We start from the raw sequence: 14,318 nt of genomic DNA, 5'->3' as shown, positions 1-14,318 counted from the left end.
AAGGGTGCACACAGTCGCCTCATTGCTCCCATTGTTCTCTGACAACTCCAAAATCTGTGGGGGAGTGGCCGCTGCCGTCGCTATGGTTGGCGCCATAACTTGGGGTGCATCAGCAATAGTAGCAGCGGTAGGAACAGAGACGGGAAAGAGAGTTACCGGGGGTGCTGGCGCTGCCGCTGCTGTCATCGTGGCCGCCGCTGCTGTGGCCACCGCCTGTTTGCTGTTCCGGGTCTGTCTCGGCGGCAACGGGTTAGGATTTTTGGGAGACATCCTCCGTAGCCAAAGGACACCAGCGCTCAGGCGCTGACTGACTGCAAGACCCAACCAACCGATCCCGGAGCTGCCGACCCGTCCTCGTAGCAACCGCTGCAGTAGTCGGGTGGTTACCGGGATAGAAAGCGCCGGCATCAGTTTGTCTCAAAATGTCAAAACCGGTCGTCTTCGGAGGGGGTCTCGAAGGGGGTCTCAAGAGTTCATTAAGGCTCAAAGCTGACGAAGGCGAAGATTAATCCATAAAGGTCGCTCTTTCTGCCAAGTTTAGTGAAGTAGAGCGGAGCTCACGGGTGTGTCCACCAACGCGGATCCTCACTCCGCCATCTTGGATCCGCCCCGGCAACACTCACTTTAGATGCGGATAAAGCCTTTGATAGGGATAATTGGCCCTATCTCAGTGATGTCTTGAAGAAGTTCAACTTTGGCGAAATGTTTTGTTGCACTGTAGCACTTATGTACAAATCACCATCTGCACAGCTCTTAATAAATGGTACATTGTCTGACTCATTTAAAATCACGAGAGGCACTAGACAAGGTTGCCCGCTTTCCCCCCTCCTCTTTAATCTGTATATTGAACCGTTTGCAGAAGTTCTAAGACGGGATGCACTTATTCCATCGTTCAGATTTGGGGAGTGGGAAAGGCGGGTAGCCCTCTATGCAGACAATATCTTAATTTTTACCTCAGATCCGGTGACTACATTCCCAGAGGTAATTAAGAGAGCCAAAGAGTTTGGTCGCATCTCGGGATATGAGATCAACCCAAATAAAACTGATATCATGGCATGGAATATCCCCGATCTACAACTCGATGTAACCAACTAAATGCGATACCTGGGCATCCGAGTAGTACAAGATGTCGGCAAAATTGCCCAAGTTAATCTTGAGAGAGTGTTTAACGAGTAGGAAACTGCTAAAATCTTGGTCCAATCTTCCACTGACTATCCTCGGTAGAATAAGTCTGATAAAGATGTCTATCCTCCCTAAATTCACTTTTATTTTTAATACCAATACCATCCCTCTCGCATTCGACAATGCAATCTTGGAGAAGTGTCAGAGAGAGTTTAATTCCTTTGTCTGGAACTATAAATTGGCGAGAGTGGCATGGAAGAAATTGAGGAGGAGGAGGGAAAAGGGGGGACTGTCTTTGCCTGACTTGCAGTATTATGCCTGGGCCTTTCAGCTGTCCCACTCCATAATGCTTTTAAAAGTTCCATCTAACACATCCATTGGTCTCATGTTTAAAGCCATGTTGACTGGTGCTGGTATACCAACTAATGGTTTCATGTTTAAATACGGGGATCAGAAATACTTTAAAAAAGTAAAGTTAAAAACTCTTATGTCCCAGGCGAAGGCCTGGTCACAAATAAGGAAAAAACTAGGCTTGCCATATTTTTCAAATTTTGCACCCATTTGGGAATCTCCAGGATTGCCGCTCTGTCTGAAAGATAGGCTGGCAATCCCGCTGAGAGATGGAGGACTATCAATATGGGGTGATTTGCTTGTAGGCGAATCGTTGAGGCCCTGGGAGGAGTTACGGGAACAACTGGGCTTAGAGTTTTCGAGGTTCAAGTTTGTACAACTAGATAGTTGGGTCAAAGCACTGGCTAGGTCAGGGGTAACACTTGGGAAGAGCAGTATCATAGAAGAAAAATTGATAGAACGACCAGGAGGGGGTAAAGAAGTTTCGCAGTGGTACTGGAGTCTGCTAGAAGAGATTGATGGGGAATTTATCCTCCCGGAACAATTATGGGGAACAGAACTCGGGGTCCAAAGCATCGAAATCTGGCAGAAATCCTGCACCCTGTTATATAAGTGTGTTAAACCTGCATGGCTTAGGCGTAACCATTTCTTCACGATACATCGAGCCTATTTTACCCCTTGAAAACTGTCTAAATTCATCCCAGGGAAGAAATGTAACTATATCGCGGCTTCGGACATCCATATGTTTAAAGAATGTCCTAGTATAGTACAGTTCTGGAATGAAGTGAAAGTGACTTTGGACTCCATTCTTAACATCTCGGTCCCTATCACATTACCCCTGATTATATTTGGATGGGACAACAGTATAAAGGGTCATGCAAGGACATTTTTGTTCTATGCAATATTACTTGCAAGAAGAGAGATATGCAAGGTTTGGATAGAAAACTCGGCACCAACACATGCAAACTGGTTGTCATCCCTGTATGAAACATCTAAAACAGATATGCTGAGATCATGTGGCTCACGTAATCTGGCTTTCTGGAACTTTTTGGTTCAGTGGAGACAGTAACCGGGGTTTTTTTTTTCCCCGGTCCAATGATTATGCCATAAAACTCCAAGAACTAGGCCCCTTCTCTCGGTTCAATGGCTGGTTCGACAGGTTTTAACACCAAGTTTGGAGTCATCCCCTTTTCCTCTTCGTGTCATCTCCTGCCGATTCTCACTGATCGCGTTTTCAGGTGCAGCGATAACTTTGCACTTTGATTCAATACGCGCATGGCAGTTGGAGGCTAATTAAGAGGAGGGCCAGGCAAATGAGGATAAAAAAAAAAAAAAAAAAAGAGTACAGTATCCATGGTTTTATGTTCTTTTGTATTTATGCAGTTATAACCAGAACAACACCTCTGCATAGAAGGCACCATTGTGTTACCCACCAACCACTATCAAGATTCTTTATTTTACTTTACAGGTATAAAGAGGTGGTTGACTCATCTTGAGATTGTATTGTCTGCGTGCATTCCTAGATCCCATAGGGAAACTCAAGAGGGTATTAGAAAGTAATGTTGTTTTATTTTACAGATCTCCCTCCCTGCTGTCCCCTTCCTTTCCTTCCCCCGCTTGATCCTTCCAACGACCTGTGCCGTATCGGCTCTCCAGGCTTGGATAGATCTAGAGGTGGACCATAATTAGCATCAAACCGATCCTGAGGACATTGGAACGTGACAGGTATGCTCTGTGGACTATAAATAGTTGCATTTGTCGGAACCTCATGTTCCTGGGAATTCATGTTGGACTCTTTAGTATCTTTTCACATTCCATGTCCTCTAACTGCCGTTCCAGGTCTGCTTCCCATTTGCGGCGCAGCGGGTCTAGGGTTAGTGCTGTGTGTGTACGAAGGGATGCTGCAAACCAACGGATCAAGTGTCTGCCACGTCCCATAACATGGGGGTAGTGAATGGTAAGGTGTTGGCTTGGTTCCTCTTGCGTGTCTCCCCTTCTAGAGGTTAGTGTCGCAATCAGCAAGCGGTGTCGTAGAAATTGTCCCGGTGGCAGCCCCACTTAGTCAACCAGGGAGTGATATGGTATGAGCGTGCCATCCCGGTACAGGTCTCCCAATGTCTGTATGTCAGCTTCGTGCCAGTCCGTGAGTTCAAGAGATGTAAGCACCCCAGGCCTGCTGTGGGAGCCCACTAGTGGTATGGCCGGTGCATAGGGGACCAGTGTTTTGGTGAGGTGCAGGCAGCGACAATAGCACTTATAAGCCACTGCCAAGAAGAGAGGGGAAGGCATTGGGTCTTTAGAGGCTGGGTGGAAAAGTTTGGTGATATAATCCAGAGAGAGGGGAGGGGCGGAGGTCGCGGTGTCTTCACGAACCCCGTTAGCAAGCCAGCAAGCTACCCACTGCAAATGTGCAGCCAAATAGTAGTGCTTGAAACAGGGCGCAGCTAGTCCCCCTTGATCGGTGGGCATGTATAACTTTGCTAGCGCTAACCTGTGACGTGCATTGCCCCAGAGGAAGTCCCTGAGCAGTTTAGTGAGTGTGGCGAAGAAGGCCACCGGGACATAAATGGGCAGATTAGCAAAGTAGTACAGGAGTCGAGAAAGGATCACCATCTTGGATAGTGCCACCCTGCCAGTGACTGTCAGAGGTAGCGTTCTCCGAAAGTTCACTGGTGATTTGATGGCTGTCACTGCTCGTCCCAGATTACCATAAAAAAAGATCTGTCGGTTGACAATATATCTGGATAACGAGATAGCGAAAAGTGTCCGCTTTCCACCGCACCCTTGTGTCTTCTAAAAATGTAACCTGGATCCTGCGTGTCTCCCCCAAATGCGTAAAGGCAGGACTTGTTTTCATTCACTCGGAGGCCCGAGAGAGTGGTGAAGTCGCGCAGCATGTGTTCCAGTTGGGCGGGTATGTTTCCCACATCTATCACGCATACTAGGAGGTCGTCTGCGTATAGCAACACCTGGTGTGTTGCATCCCCTAGAGGTATGCCATCCCCTAGAATCGCACGCATGGCCGCAGGCAGGGGTTCGATTGTGAGTGCGAACAATAGAGGCAATAGCGGACACCCTGCCTAGTACCCCTGCGTATAGGTATGGCGCGGATATGTATGGTCCCAGACGCATTCTAACTGTGGGGTTTTTGTATAACAGGTCAACCATCTGGAGGAAACCCAAACCTAGGTCGTACCGTAAAAGCACTGCTGCTAGATAGCTCCACTCCAAGCAGTCGAAGGCGTTCTCAAGGTCCAGCACCAGGCATCCCGCCCTAGGCCACTCCCTCACACTGTCCGCAGCCACCCTGAAGAACCTCCGTAAATTCAACGATGTGTTACGCTTGGGCACGAACCCATTCTGGTCAGTGTGGACCAGCTCGGGGACCAACGGCGCCAATCGCTCTGCCAGCACTTTGGCGAGTATTTTATAATTCACATTTAGGAGTGCCAGTGGTCTGTATGATCCTAAGTTTTCAGGGTCTCTGCCTGGTTTCACCAGAGACACCAGGTAGGCCTCTTGCATCGACGGGGGTAATGCATGTTCCTCCAGGGCTGTGTAATACAGGGCATGCAGTCGCTGCGTCAGAGGCTCCCGGTAGGCTTTGTAGTATTCAGCCGGCAGGCCATCCGGCCCGGCGTTTTCCCGGATGCCATCAACCCTATCGCTTTACCTATTTCCTCTAGAGTGAGGGGACCATTAAGTGACTCTTGATGTGCTCCTGAGGCTGTGGTCAGTTGAACAGGTTCTAGGAACCGCTCTAGGTCGAGGCTGGAGCATTGTCCTTTGGACTGGTACAACAGTGAGTAGTGATCCGACATTACTTTATGTATCTCCCTCTGTGTATACACTAGGGCCCCCTCTTTTGCGCAAATGGCCCCAATTGAAGTAGGTCTACTTTCCTGTTTAGGTAGCTAGGCTAGCAGGTGACCTGCCCTATCCGCTTTGGCATGGGTGCGGGCCGTGTGAGCAGTGTAGTTGTGGCATCTTAGCTTTTCTAGGAGTTCCGCATGCTGTGTCCTAAGTCCCTCAAGCAGGCCGGATTGTCCACTGCCACCCTCCCCCTCCCATTCATACTGTAGTAGTTGTGATGCTAGGCGACTGAGCGACAAAGACAGCTGTTTGAGTATGTTCCATGTGGCACCCAGACAGTGGCCTCTGACAGCGATTTTATGTGTATCCCATTCCATCAGTTTGGAGCTCGGCGACACCTCGTTGAGTTCAAAGTACTCAAGAACCATCATCTCCTGGGATGCATGGAACTCTGGGTCTTCCAGTGCAGTTGGCTGAAGACTCCAAGTTCAACCGGAGTGTCATGGGGTTATGGTCAGAATGTGTACACCCCAGATATTCCGCTGCCTCAACTAAGGGGATTAGCGACTGGAAACCCAACACCCTGTCCAGACGCACATGCAAGTCATGCACTGCAGAGTAATATGAGTAAATACGGTCAGCGGGATGGAGGACCCGCCACAAGTCCAGTAACGCCCATTGTGACAGCCAGTCCGAGAGCGCCCGCGCATTGGACACAGGTGCCGTCGTCCGGAGGGGTGGGAAGGAACTATCTGTGTGCACATCCAGCACTGAGTTGAAATTCCCACCTAACAGCCAGGGAAGACCAATGTAGGGGGTCAGTGTTGCAGACAGTTGCGCCAAAAACAAGGGTTGGTCTGTGTTCGGAGAACATATGGAACCTAGTACTATCTGTTGGCCATTGTGTGTCCCCTTCACTAAGGTGTATCTGCCTGCAGGATCTGTCAAATGAACGGGGTGCCCGCCCTCACCCAAATTAATGTGCCCCTTGCATGCCCAGAGTATGTCGTACCATATACTTGCCCCCTCCAAAGTTTGCGCAGTCTGTCCAGTTCCAGCTGGGTCATGTGCATTTCCTGCAGTAGGGCGATTGCACCCAAGTGTCTCTGAAGGTATGCAAATGTGGAGTAGAGACGCACAGGCGTATACATGCCACGTATGTTCCATGTGATTATGTTAGCTAGTGTCATTTCTGGTGGAGTTTAAGTATTAGGGGCGCCAAGGGTGGGGTGCACCACAGGGTGCAGAGGATAGGGGCATGTCTGATTCCATTTCCAATCATGACCCATTATAGGCATATTAGACTGGGCTTTCACGTTCGGTTTCTGCCACAGTGCCCACAAAAACCCAAGAACCTGTCTTGCCCATCAAAAAATGTTCTTCGGCATCTCCTCAGAGCGTTTTCAAACAACACAGGGGTGCAGCTCCAACACAATAGCCAATTTCTTTCTTTGGGGCAAAGTTGTTAAACATAATGCATATAAAGTAGAAGACAGAAAGTTGTCTGGCACTGACTCCGCCCATCCTGCTTCACAAATTCCTAGCAATAATCCTTCTAAGGCATCCACTCACAGAATATTTTTTTTCCATTTTCACTACCTGATCCAATACATGCCATAGCAGAAACAAAAGAAGTCCAGTATTGTTTAATATTTGGTATCTCATAGAATTTGAGTATGTCCTACCCTTTGGCTTTCTTTGGAAAATAAACTCCTCCCTGGCAGGAACAGACAGACGCGGTGGATCACTTCTCCAGGCTGTGTTATTGGAAACACAATTCGGTAGGATACCAACCTAAGCTGTAAATCACCTGACACGTGTATAGTGCTGTACCGGTTTACTGCTGTACAGGAGACAGACTCAAAAGCAAGATAAATACAGAGAATAAAATGTGAAAAAAAAGAAAAGTAAATGGAGGCCTCAAGAAAAACATAGAATGAAAGAAGACTCGATTTAATGGACTGTTGTAAGGTAAAAGCATAACAAGTAAATTGCATGAGGCTAGATGTGTATTTGTGTGAAGCAAATAATAAAATTGGTGTAGGTTAAAAAAAAAATCAGGTGAGAATTGCATTGTCAAGCCAGACCTAAAAATCTATGGTTAATGACTGCCCTCCTTCCATTTGTGATGCAGCAAGAGAGGGGAAAAAAACTATTTACTTATTTAAGACACTTTAATATCCTTCCATTTCCAATGCCATGTGCGTGTCCCTGAAAGTTCAAGCTCACGCCGCTGGATACACAAAATGACCACATCTGTGTGGGGGGCAAGGGCTGTTTTTGTGAATGCACACATCTATCCTATCAAAAACTACACCTCACCTTCAGCATGTGGGCGCAGCCAAAGACCCTCTCTAGTGAAGATCACATAATTGTTTGGTAACAGCTGTGCTGTCAAGCCAGACCATAAAAAAAGTCTTCATGGAAGGAAAATGAATCAATAATCGTTAATTTACAAGGCTTCGTTAACGAACACTGAACGGTGGGTACATTTTGTGCAATAGCAGAGCAGCAAAATGAAACCCTGCATAATACACTCATAACGCTCTCTCTCTCCTATCTATCCTAAAGTGAAGAGAAACGGATAACACAACACTGGCACCTCACGGAGCCCTCCCGCTGTCCCTGCTCTAACTGTAATCCACGCTCTTCTGCTAACATTACTGCTGCCGGCTGGGAGAACACAAGTCCACCGGCTTTCGCAAGAGCAGTTTTTTTGAAGCACACACGGCTCTAGGCTGCACTTCCTCAGATCACAAAATTTACAAAGCCACAACAAAAATCCGAAAACGCCGGTCAACGAGCATCTGTGCGTTGTCTGTTTTCCGGAGCAAACTAGAAGTCTCTTCCGGTTCAGGAGCAACTGCGTTAAGGATTGGTGAGCCGGCTTTATCGGGCGGGTTATGTGTTTTTTTCTAACCAATCGCAAGATTTACTTAGAAGGTCAGCCTCCTAGAACTTACTTTTAAACCAGCAATTTTGTTTTACCTTGTCTGCGTTCAGATATTGGAATTGGTTAGAGACAGAAGCGATCGTATATTGTGCTTCTATAAGAATGTAAGGTAAGGTCCGCTTACGTTCGAGAACTTCCGGCGTTATTAGGGAGTTTGGCAGGGTCAGTATGTGTGCATACTTCTCAGACACGTGACAGGTACCGTGGCGCAATCATCACAGATGCAACACAAACACGCCGAACAGATGTAGCATACATAGTGGCTCATGTGCTCCAGTGATTTTCATTTGGATTCTGCTACTCCCCACCCCTCTTACCGCTCCAGTTTTATATAGCGCGAACTCCACTCGAAGGTAGTAGTGGAACGCTTTACACGAACACCAGTTTTCATTACAGAAGGACACATTCGTTTTTGTTTTTTACGCTCAATGAGATTGTGATTTGCTCAGAATCACAGGATGTTGAGCCTTGACTCAGAGACTTGAACCTGGTTTCCCTGCACCAAAGTTAGCAGTTCTGGCTGTTCGGCCACATCCTCTCCATGAAGGACTTGTATTCCTGGATTTATAATTTGTCATACCGCACTGCATCAGCATATCCCATAATACAGTCTAAAAACGAGCACTACATGAACTACTTACGCATGCAATACGCCTACCTTACACGTTTATTGCCATATCCTGTTAAAATTTTGGAACGCATCGTCAGTAAGTCTCTATCCCAGTATCTTGAGGAGTATTCGCTCCTTGACGAGATGCAATTTGGCTTTCGGCACAAACACAGTACTGAATGCTTGATATGAGGATGCGGGCGGACAGTGGCCAGTCCGTGATCTTGGTGCTGTTGGACATGTCAGCAGCTTTTGACACTGTAAATTACGGTATACTGTTGGAGAGACTTAAAGACCAAGGTGTGACCGATCGCGCCCTTGACTGGCTTTGCTCTTATCTAACAGACAGGACACAGACAGTGTGCCTTTAGCCGTTCTCCGCCAACAAGTCTTCCTTACGACAGGGGGTCCCGCAGGGCTCAGGGATTAGTCCTGTGCTCTTTATCATCTATGTGCAGCCTCTCATTCCGCTTATTAGATGTTTTGGAGTGGAGGTGGTGAACTATGCGGATGACACCCAGCTCGTGTTTTCCTTGGAAGGGAATGATTCCATTTCCCTGGAAAGATTTCACGAGTGTATGACTAGCACCACGAAGTGGCTTAAGAGGAACTGGTTACAATTTAACAGCTCTAAAATGGAAGTGGTCCTGTGTTCTTCCAGAAGATCTGATCAACCTGTTTTACCCATCTTTTAGTTGTCCCCTACTGGCGCACCTATTACCCCTTCTAGCACAGTACACAATCTGGGGGTGATGGTGGATCAGGCCCTCCAACTGAATTCTCAGGTTAACAAAACGGTTGGCACTTGCTTCTCGCTAATCCGAGTGCTAAGAAAGATCCTCCCTTTTTTCCTAACTCTGCTAGAAAGCAGGGGTTGAGATTGTAATTCTCAGCAGACTTGATTACTGCAACTCTCTATATCTAGGTGCACCTAACACCCTTATCGGGAAGCTGTACAGAATACAAGCCATTGCAGCGAAACTCGCTTTAAATAGGCAGCGAGGGACCTCAACCACATTAGCCTTGCGAGATTTGCATTGGCTGCCGATCCACCAGGGAATTCAATTCAAACCTCTATGCACTGTCTTAAGGGCAGTTCATGGAATGGGCCTGAAGAACCTGCAAAGAAAATTCAGCTGGTATTCTCGAACTAGAAACCTTCGTTCTGCTTCTGCATTTCTGATTAATGTAGTCAGATTCAGGCGGTCCAGAACAGGTGGCAGATCCTTCTCTGCCATTGCTTATCGGCTATGGAATACTCCCCCTTTGGATCTACGTTAGGTCCAAAGTCTTATGGATTTCAGGAAAAAGTTGAAAAAGTTTTTATTCCCTAGGGTGGAGTAATTTTTCCTTCTGATATCCTCTCTTTTTCTCCCTTCTTGTATTACACCTCGGCTGCCCCTCTTAACTTCTGGTGGGGACTCTGTTTTTTTAAGTGCCAGGATACCCGTCGGGTGATAGAGCGCTATATAAGCACCTCATTACATTACATTACGTTTTTAGAATGGTTATGTGTGAGATTTATGTTTCTAGTGTGTGTATGAGTGATATCCTAGTTAAGGGATAAACTTCATAATTTAACTCATGTTGCCTTAGAAAATCTGCAATGTGTGTGAAATTCTTATGCTCTTTTTGGGACACATGCAACCTACTTCTTACCCTGTATCGCAAGTAGTTGGCTTCTGCCTTGTACCTACATCGTGACGTGGCAAAGCTAAATAATTGAACTGTGACAAGAGGCACTCTTTAGCCAAATAAAGCCTCTGCCTTCATTGTTGAGTTGTGATACTTTCGGCCAGTACTTGCTATTTAGGCAGCATCAGCGTAATACCTGGGATTGGTGGCGTTATAGGTCTTAGATAGAAAGCCAGACTGTTGAATTGTTAGATACCAATAGTATCATTTTAGTATGGGTTCTAGAAGGGTGAGTTCTGCCTCATACAAATATTATATATATAAGTGCTGGGCAGAAAGTCGAACAAAAATGATTAGAAAACAGACAACTGCTGCCTACTTTGATGTTTTATTTTTTTTAAGGATTGGCGTGGTAAAGTAAAACAAATGCTTTTAGTGTGGAGAAGGAGGGATTTTGGTTTATAAGCTGTTCTATGGGCTGGTAAAAGTGGCATAGTTTGCAACTGTTATAAACCGGGCTTTTAACTTGCACACAGGAAGTATCTGTAATCCAAATTCTGCATACTTCTTACAGTAAACTCTCAAAGAGTTTGCCACTGCACTACCGGAGAGCTGTTCATTTTTTGTGAACAGAATATGATCACAAATTCCAATTTAAGGTGACAGGCTTGGACTGCCAATGCTGGGGGACGACAGGGAGCACATTTCTTTTGGTCCCGTCTGCTATCTATTCTAATGTAATGTTTGTAGCTGCTGGCTTAGAGCCCTGTGTTATGATGTTATTTCAGTTTGTATTCTGAGCCTTCTTGGGTCCCGTAAAACATACGGGCCCAGATTTACAAAACTCTCATGCAACACAATGCAGCACCCAAAGTTGCTGCATTGCGTGAAAGGGAGAGGATAGGACAGCACTATATCTACAGAGACATTGTTCTCTCCCTAGCATGGCACAGAATTATGCTGTCAAGCGCCACACACACACACCTTAGTGCCATAGTGCAAAGATGTCTGCATGAGTCTAGCATATATTTTGTGATGGAATTGTGCCCTTCCAGTACAAAATTCTATGCTTAGACTGACGTTAGAACTTTTCCTTCTTTGTATGTGTGCTGTACACTGCAGCACACGTGCAAAGTTGGAAAAGAAAGGAGAAAGGAAAGCATTTGTTCTTTTAACGCCTGCTTTCAAGTGGTGCTAATTTTGGGGCAAAACCCTGTTCTCTATTGTTTGAACATAAGTTTGCACCAACACCCATGAGTAGTTGCATGGGAACGCCTATGTTCTACCCATTGACCTCCTCTTAACCCAAAGCAGTGCTTCTTGCTGATTTGCTTGACTTTTTCTTAAGCGAATACCAGTTTGTGTTGGTTTGTACATCTCGAAAAAGATTTTGCATCGGGTCTGCGTTAAAAAAGTAACACACACCGACAGAAAACCTTTGTAAATCTGGACCATACTGTTAATTCTATAATGTAGGCAGATTAGGAACAGTGGTGTTTGGAGGCTGCACTGTATATATCACTGGGGTTGAATAAACAGGGGTCTGTACAAATACTCATGTGAGATATCTCTAGAGATTAGCGACAAGCAGCCCCAGTGCACACCAATAATAAATTACTGCAGGAGTAAAATACTACAGCTGTCACGGTTCCGACTGCTGTCTGATTTAATGTTTGTAGTTGTGGGCCATGGGATTGCTCACTAGCAGGGCCCTTACCTGGTTCTTATACAGGGCTGCAAGCGTGTAGGTAGGTGATAAGCAGCATGGCCTGTGCAGGAAAGAGCAGTGGGGCCAGATTGGGGGGGGGGGGGGGATTTTGACACACGACAAGGAGGAAAAACAAGTTATTTAATTTTTCCTCATGGTATTCTGTTGAAACCCCCAACCTGGCCCAACTGCTCTTACTTGCACGGACAGCGGCTGGTAATACAGTTGTTTTTATCCGGCTGGGGCATCAGCTATCTGTGTCTGGGGGAAGGGTGGAGGTGCTGATGCATTTTGCTGGAAACCAACAATAGGCAAGACGCTATCCCCTACACCCCCCTGATCCGCATGAGGGTACTTGCTGCCAGGTTCAAATTGTTAATGATCACTACCCCGCGTCACTGACAAAACACCATGTGGCACACTCAAGAGCCAGGCTCAGCTTGATTGTGGGAGATGTTCATTCTCCCGCCAGCACGTGCCTAGCACAGAGAGAGGTTGATGATGTGTGAATTAAATGAAACAAAGCTGAGACACACTAGTTTATTTTAGGGCAGCGATGCGGACACTAGCACTGTAATGTGTTAATCTAACTACTAATGCGTCCCATTCCTTTCCCATGGATTTTAGAGGCGATGGGTTTAGTGGATGGCTGGAGAACTAATAACCCAGACAAGATCCAACACACTTTCCACTCAGGGGCCCACAATAGTCTATCACGCCTTGACTACATAATTGTCCCGGCTTCACAAGTCTCCACTATTCATGATATTCGACACCTGGCCAGGGGTATATCAGACCATTTCCCCTTATGGGTCCACATCGTCCTGGACCACACTCAGGTGGGGCGCATTGCACCTATCAATCCCTGGGACCTCAAAACTCCAAAATTCATGAAGACCTCTGTAAATCCACAGACAACTACTTCCTGGAAAATTAGGGTACGGTAGAATACCCCCAGATGTTGAGGGAGGCCTTTAAAACCGTGATTCGGGGCCAGGGGCTCTCTCTCATATCAGGATCCAAAAAAGACCGGTTTAAAGCCGTCTCGGAGGCCAAACTACAGATCTAACGTCTTGAACAGGACAGAAGCACCAATGCCACTCCGGGAGCCCTGCACTCACTTCGTTTGTATCAAGGCGAATATTGGGCGCTGGCCACTGACTGAGTAAAACTAATGGGACAAGACAGGCTAGGCCGCATCTATAACTGGGGAGATAAGGCCGGGAAATTTATTGCCTGGCTTGACAAGAGAAATCACGCCAGTAGACTTGTCCCAGAACTGAGAGATGCTGACGGATCCCCTATTTCGGACCCCCAATCCATAGTCAATCACTTTGCAGCACACTTTCACACAGTTTACAGCTCGGTGGCACCTTACACAGAGTCAGACTCCTTGGACCTCATCAGAGATATCTTAGTTCCATCCCTCTCTGACACTGACTGAACTTTCTTTGACAGCGCCCTTACCACGGACGAAATTGCATTGGCGATCCAAACACTCCAACCGGGCAAGGCTCTTGGCCCAAATGGACTTTCAATTGAACTGTACAAGCTCCGCCCTGACAAATTAGCCATTTACCTGAGACTCATGTATGATGACAGCCTTGAAAAGGGAGCGCTTCCCCCCGATCAGAGAATCGCCACTATAGTTACAATCCACAAAGACGGAAAGCCAAAAGCAGACTGCACCTCATACCGCCCCATATCCCTTCTGAACTCAGAACCCAAAATCCTAGCTAAAGTACTCGCTAACAGACTGGTTAAAGTAATCGGGGACTTAGTGCATCCCGACCAATCAGGCTTTATACCGCGAAGGAACACAGCCCTGAATCTGCGCAGACTGCATGGGGTGCTGGGTAGAACTCTTACTATACGAGAGGATGCAGTCATAGCTTACCTAGACGCCACTATGGCATTTGATACACTTGAGTGGCCCTATCTCTTCGCAGTACTTGGGAAAAGGGATTCGATCTGGTCTTCTGTCGATGGGTGCGTTTGCTGTATAGTGGTCCCATGGCTCAAGTATTTGTTAATAACAGGAAATCTGAGACATTCAAGCTCAGCCGGGGAACCCGTCAGGGGTGCCCCCTCACACCGTTGCTATTCGCTCTGTCCCTCGAACCCCT

The 14,318-nt window shown here is 46.8% G+C and overlaps 1 protein-coding gene across 3 annotated transcripts in view; it reads left to right on the top strand.

The window, feature by feature from the left end:
* Nucleotides 1–8,180: 8,180 nt before the first annotated feature.
* The window catches only part of POLG2 (DNA polymerase gamma 2, accessory subunit), a 278,334-nt gene continuing 272,196 nt past the window's right edge, over nucleotides 8,181–14,318 (top strand). For 2 of the 3 annotated variants that reach the window (XM_086930920.1, XM_086930922.1), the window contains exon 1: nucleotides 8,264–8,348. The gene's annotated coding sequence lies outside the window, so the exon portion shown is untranslated. Of the gene's footprint in view, nucleotides 8,349–14,318 lie in introns of all 3 variants that reach the window. The other variant, XM_086930918.1, reaches the window with a different exon arrangement.

Source organism: Lissotriton vulgaris, chromosome 7, assembly GCF_964263255.1.
Source record: "Lissotriton vulgaris chromosome 7, aLisVul1.2, whole genome shotgun sequence".
Classification (NCBI taxonomy): domain Eukaryota; kingdom Metazoa; phylum Chordata; class Amphibia; order Caudata; family Salamandridae; genus Lissotriton; species Lissotriton vulgaris.
The sequence above is the reverse complement of the archived record's forward strand: the minus strand, read 5'-3'. Positions and strand labels throughout refer to the sequence as shown.